Source organism: Syzygium oleosum, unplaced genomic scaffold, assembly GCF_021117445.2.
Source record: "Syzygium oleosum isolate NSW1041296 unplaced genomic scaffold, Sole_v2.1 Sole_v2.31, whole genome shotgun sequence".
NCBI classification, from domain to species: domain Eukaryota; kingdom Viridiplantae; phylum Streptophyta; class Magnoliopsida; order Myrtales; family Myrtaceae; genus Syzygium; species Syzygium oleosum.
Window position 1 is genome coordinate 1,092,332 of NW_026607515.1, and position 6,775 is coordinate 1,099,106.

The window sequence follows — 6,775 nt, forward strand, 5'->3', positions numbered from 1 at the left end:
AATCCCAACGTTACTGCATGGCTTATACCAGAATGTTATTATAGTTGCCATCAAAATGCGCTTTCCGGCCTATGTACAAAATGATTTATAACGGGTCCTCAGCTTGTCTCTGGCGAATCAACATGTCATTTGCAGCTCTACTTGTTGGCCTTAGGATATGTACATCGTCCTGTGTAAGAAATGGGGCTTGTTGGTCGCGAAAACAGCGTGGTGCCTGGGAATGCATATAGGGGGTATGTTTGCCAAGTGAATTATAAGTTTGTTAGCAGTATGTGATTGAACGGCTCATTGAACAGCATTTGTAGTTGTAGATTGTATAAATCTTTTGAAATGTATAGTAGAAATTTCGGTTGGCTTGATTGAGTTGTTTCATCTCGAGTTTGTGACATTAATGCTCTAGTCGGTTGTAGGTTACATAGACTTATTTTGTAATGTCGCTTCGCTCGGAGATCTAACCAGATGTGTATAAATGAAAAAAGAAGTATCACAAAGCAGCAGTTTTATTGATAGTTCTTGTCTAAGCAACCACATACGGAGTAATGAGGAACATTTTGTGACACTACAAAAAAACATGGATTTTGCCACGGAAATTTGCGACGGAGAATTTTTCGTAGCTAATTTGCGATGAAATTTGCGATGGATTTTTTTTTTCCGTCGCAAATTAGCGACGAAAATTATTCGTCACTAATTTGCGATGGAATTTGCCACGAAATAAAAATTCGTCGCAAATTAGCGACGGAAAATAAATCCGTCGCTAATTTATGCAACGAAATTTACTATTTTGCGATAAAATTAGCGACGGATTTTTTTACCGTCGCTAATTTGCGACGGAGAAAAAATTCTTTGCTAATTTGCGACGGATTTTGCGACGAAAACGAATTCGTCGCTAATTTGTAATTTATGACGGAAAATAACTTTCGTGATATCCACCCCCACCGTCAATTTCTCTCTCTCTGTACTGATTCCTCATATCTCCCCTCGCTTTTCTCCCTGGTTCTCTCTCTTTCGTTTCTCTCGATAAACCTATCTGTGCGCGCACAAATCAATCTCGATAAAGCTTTTCTACCGGTAAGTATCATAACTAACTTCGTGACTAATTAGCGACGAATACGGTTCGTCGCAAAACTATTCATCGCTGGATTCAATTTTTTTTTTATTGACTATTTTTTGTTTTTTTTCCTAACTTCTTCACCGGCCATGGGGGGAGGCCGAGCGGCCTCGCCGGCCTCAACCGGTCGCCGGACTGGCGACCGGAGAAAAATATAGGGAAAAAAACATAAACAAAAAAAAATTTAAAAAAATCCGAAAAAAATAAAAAAATTATTAAAAAATGAATCTTAAGTGATTTTTTTTTTTAGGTACATGTCCATCTGAAGGTCTCGCAATCCAAGTGAACGTTGCAATTCTCATCAAATTGACCACTTTCTACTACAAAGATTTCAGTTAAATATTTGGGAAAGTCTTCTTTACATGGTAATTTTTTCATTTTTTTTCAATTTCAAAGTAATTGTTGTGTCAAAAACAAAATTTTAATTTTTATAATTTTATGGTTTTAATTAAGAACAGTAGATATGATATTTTTAATATTTTATGAGATTTTTTTATTTTTATACAGACACAATACAAAGAGACATGGCTTGGATGTATAATAAGAACTTACCTGGACGTCGAGGATTGACCGATGAGTTTCGTACTGGGTTGGAACTGTTTTTAGACTTTGCTAGTAGTAAATATGAGTTCATGGATGGAAATAAGTTAAGGTGTCCGTGTAAAAAGTGCAGTAATGGTAAATTTCATGTGTGTGATAAAGTTAGAGACCATCTTTGTAGATTTGGGTTTACTTCGAACTATTATAATTGGACTTGTCATGGTGAACTATTTATATCTGATGAAGGATATCGAAGAAGTGACCAATTTTTAGTTAGGGAAGAATGTAGCTATTATGACTAATTGAACCCATACGAGAGGATGGTGATTGATGCAGCTGGTCAGAATTTTGTTTCAGAATCAAACCATGCAAGTACTAGTTTTACTCCTATACTTGAACAAGTGGGTACTAGTCATGCATCACAATTGGAAGAGATAGGAGTAACGGGTTTTGATGAGAATGTGTGTAATGGAACTTTTCCATCTAATCAGTTCTGAAAAGTGTTGAAAGCAGCAGATAAACCTTTATGAGCAGGTTGTGACAACCACACTAAGTTATCAGTGACAGCAAGACTGTTAAATATCAAGGCAGAACATAATGTGTCTGCGGATTGCTTCAACTCTTTTGTTGAAGTAATGCGAGAAACAATGCCTCGTGATAACATAATGCCAAGTGATTTTTACGATATGAAAAAACTAGTGGATAACTTAGGTTTTCCGGTTGTAAAAATTGATATATGTAGTAGGGGTTGTATGTTATATTGGAGAGATGATGAAAATGCAGAATCTTGCAAATTCTGTAGCCAACCTAGGTACAAGATTAACAGGAGGCAGGGTCGTAATCAGAAGCATAGACCATGCAAGCAAATGTTTTATCTGCCTTTAATCCCCAGATTGCAAAGGCTTTATGCGTTTCAAGCCATTGCTGAACATATGACTTGGCATGTAAATCATGAAACAGAAGAGGGTCTAATGTGTCATCCTTCAAATGCAGAGGCATGGAAACATTTTGATAGAACATACCCTAAGTTTGCGATAGAGTCTCGAAACATCAGGTTAGGTCTCTATGCTGATAGATTTTTCCTATTTGGAAAATCAGGAAAAAGTTATTCATGTTGGCCAGTTATCTTAACGCCGTACAATCTTCCACCTAGTATGTGCATGAAGACACCTTATATGTTTTTGACATTGATCGTGACTGGCCCGCAAAATCCGAAAAAGTTAATAGATGTTTATATGTAACCATTGATTGAAGAGTTACAACGGCTATAGGATGAAGGTGTCTTTACATATGATGTTTCTACCAATCAAATATTTATAATGAAGGCTGCTCTTCTTTGAACGATAAATGACTTTCTAGCTTACGGAATTTTATCTCAATGGAGTACAGCTGGGATCTTAGGATGTCCGATATGTTTGGAGAGATCAAAGTCATTTAGATTAAAACATGGAAAGAAGTCCAGCTATTTTGACTGTCACAGACAATTTTTACCGATAAATCATACATTCAGAAGGAATAAAAAGAGTTCATCAAGAATAGGACTGAAAGAACACCTCCACCATTGAGGTTGACCGGTGATCAAATTTGGGAGCGGGTGCAGGACTTTCCAACTGTTGTTCATAACCCTCACGGCACGACTATTGCATACGGAAGTACACATAAGTGGACTAAATGCAGTATATTTTGGGATCTAACATATTGGAAGGCCCATCTTATTCATCATAATCTTGACGTCATGCACATAGAAAAGAATGTTTTCGACAATGTCATAAATACTGTGATGGATGTCACCGGAAAAACAAAAGACAACTTGAACGCAAGAAAAGATATGAGAGATATTTGTGATCGGCCAACACTAGATGTGGATGCAAGCAGTAGGGGACCAAAACCAAAAACAGTTTATACATTGGATAAGGAGCAGAGACGAGTTGTTTGTCAATGGTTGAAATCTGTGCGGTTTCCTGATGGATATGCTTCAAACCTCGGGAGATGTGTTGATTTGAATGAATGCAAGTTGACAGGTTTGAAGAGTCATGATTGTCACATATTTATGGAAAGACTAATTCCAATAGCTTTCAAGGAAGTTTTACCAAACTTTAACCGTTTGTGCATTGAACAATTTGCAGCATGGTTCAAAACATATATAAGTTGCCTATGGATCAAAACCAAGTTATTAATATTTTATGCATCATTTATTAAAGGGAAAAAACCACCAAAAACCCCAAACTTTACCATCTGTGACACATTTACCCCAAACTTTTTTTTGTAACATCAAAAACCCCAAACTTTGCTATTTGTGACACATTTACCCCAATATATTATAGCCTAGGGTATTTTAGTCTTTTTCCCTTTTTCTATTTTTTTTCTGTTTTTTTTTTCTTTTTTCCGGCAAGGCTGCCCTCGCCGGCGAGGTCTCCGGCGACCTCGCCGGCGCAGCATGAGGCAGCTGCCTTGCCGGCGTTGGGCGAGCGCACTCGCCTCGCCGGAGTCGGGCGAGGGACCTCGCCCGCCCAGCGAGTGAAGGCGCCCCTCGCTGGCGGGCGAGGCTGCCGCCGCGTCGGGCGAGGCGGCCCTCGCCCGAGATCCGGCGAGGCGACCCTCGCTCGACGCCGCGCCGGCGAGGGCCGCCCTCGCCGGATCGGCGAGGGGGCCCTCGCCGAGATCCAGCGAGGGCGACCTCGCGCGCGTCAGCGAGGGTCGCCCTCGCCGGATCAGCGAGCCGCCTCACTGGCGGGCGAGGAAGCCTCGCCCGACGCGCCGTGGCAGCCCTCGCCCGCCCGGGCGGGGCGGCCTTCACCTCGCACGGGCGGGGCGAGGTCCCTCGCCCGACTCCGGCGAGGCGGGCCCTTCGCCCGACACGGCGAGACGAGGGCTGCCTCGCCCAACGCCGGCGAGGGCGCCCTCGCTGGGCGGGCGAGGCAGTACTACGGTCTGCGCCGGCGAGGTCGCCGGAGACCTTGCTGACGAGGGCAACCTCGCCGGAAAAAAGAAAAAAAAAACAGAAAAAAAATAGAAAAAGGGAAAAAGACTAAAATACCCTAGGCTACAATATATTGGGGTAAATGTGTCACAAATAGCAAAGTTTGGGGTTTTTGGTGTCACAAAAAAAAGTTTGGGGTAAATGTGTCACAGATGGTAAAGTTTGGGGTTTTTGGTGGTTTTTTCCCTTTATTAAAATATATATTATTGACTTTGCGTGTGTAATCTTAGGTTCACAGTAATCATGATGAACTTGGAGAGCAAGGATTGCTATATCATCTGTCATGGGGTCCAAAGTTAAGAGTACCAAGTTGGCCAGCATATTTCATAAACGGATATAATTTTCACACTCAAGAATATGGAATGGGAAAAGCCACAATGAATAGTGGTGTGTGTGTTCGGTCATCCAATGGTGGCAGTTTAAAAGATGATTTTTATGGCTTGTTGGATGAAATCATAGAGATAGAGTACCATAGACCATTAATGCGGGTTGTGTTATTTAAGTGCAAGTGGTTCGGCCCCGTAAAAGGAATGAAGGTGCATACGACGTTTAATTTGGTTGAAATAAATCACAAGAAAATATATATAAAATATGAACAATTTGTCTTGGCACAACAAGCAATTCAAGTATGTTATGCATTATATCCTAGTTTGAAACGTGACAAAGCTGATTGGTGGGCTGTATGTAAAATCAAAGTATGGAGAAAAATCGAGAAACACTGGAAGGATAGAGCCTATCAACAAGAAGAAGTTTGTAACACGGTTGAAACTGAGGAATATAACATTCCAACTTTACGAGATCCATGTGGAGCAATGATAGATGTGGATCCAATTGAAATTTGCGAATTAAATGTAGAAGATGGTATAGAATCTGATTTTGAGACAGATGATGAAGATGATGCTCATGAAGAAGATGAAGATCAAGATCAAGATCAAGACGCGGACGAAGATGCTGATCAAGACGAAGACGAAGACGAAGACGAAGATGAACATGAAGATTAAAATTTTTGTGACAAAACACTAATGATGTGTAATTATTATTGCGACATGTGTTATTTTGATTGTAATAATTATTATTATTGTTCTTGTTATTATTGTTATTGTTATTATCACTATTGTTGTTGTTATTATTGTTGTTGTTGATTATTCTTATTAATGTAATTGATCGTCGGAAAATTCGTCGCTAAATGACGACCAGTCAAATATTATTCGTGCGATGACATTTGCGATATTCTATTTTCCATTGGATTTGGATCGTCGCTAATTTCGTCGCTCATTTTGTGACAAAAACTTATTCGTGGCTACTGTTCATCGAAGAATTAGCGACGGAAGTGAAATTCACGGCCATTTTCGAATCCGTCGCAAATTCCATCGCAAATTTGCGACGGAATCCAAAAATGGCCGCGAATTTTGAATCCGTCGCAAATTTTGCAACGGAATTTGCGACGGATTCGAAAATGGCCTTTATTAACATTTCCATCGCAAAATTCGTCGCAAATTTGCGACGGATTCCAAAATGGCCTTTATCAACATTTTCGTTGCAAAATCCGTCGCAAATTTGCGACGGAATTTGCGACGGATTCGAAATATGGCCTTTATCAACATTTCCGTCGCAAAATCCGTCGAAAATTTACGACTAAATTTGCGACGGCGACGGAATTTGCGACGGATTCGAAAAAATGGCCGCGAATGTGGAATCCGTCGCAAATTTGCTACGGATTCCAAAATGGCATTTATCAACATTTCCATCTCAAAATCCATCACAAATTTGCGACAGATTTTGCGACGGATTTAAAAAATGGCCTTTATCAACATTTCCGTCACAAAATCCGTCGCAAATTTGCGACGGAATTTGTGACGGATTCGAAAAATGGCTTTTATCAACATTTCCGTCGCAAAATCCGTCGCAAATTTGCGACGAATTTTGGGACAGAAGGGAAATTCGCGGCCATTTTTGGAATCCGTCACAAATTTGCGACAAATTCGAAAAAATAGCCGCGAATGTGGAATCCGTCGCAAATTTGCGACGGATTCGAAAATGGCCTTTATCCACATTTCCGTCGCAAATTTACAACGGATTCCAAAAATGGCCGCATTTTTCGAATCCGTATCAAATTTGCGAGGGATTCCAAAATGGCCTTTATCAAC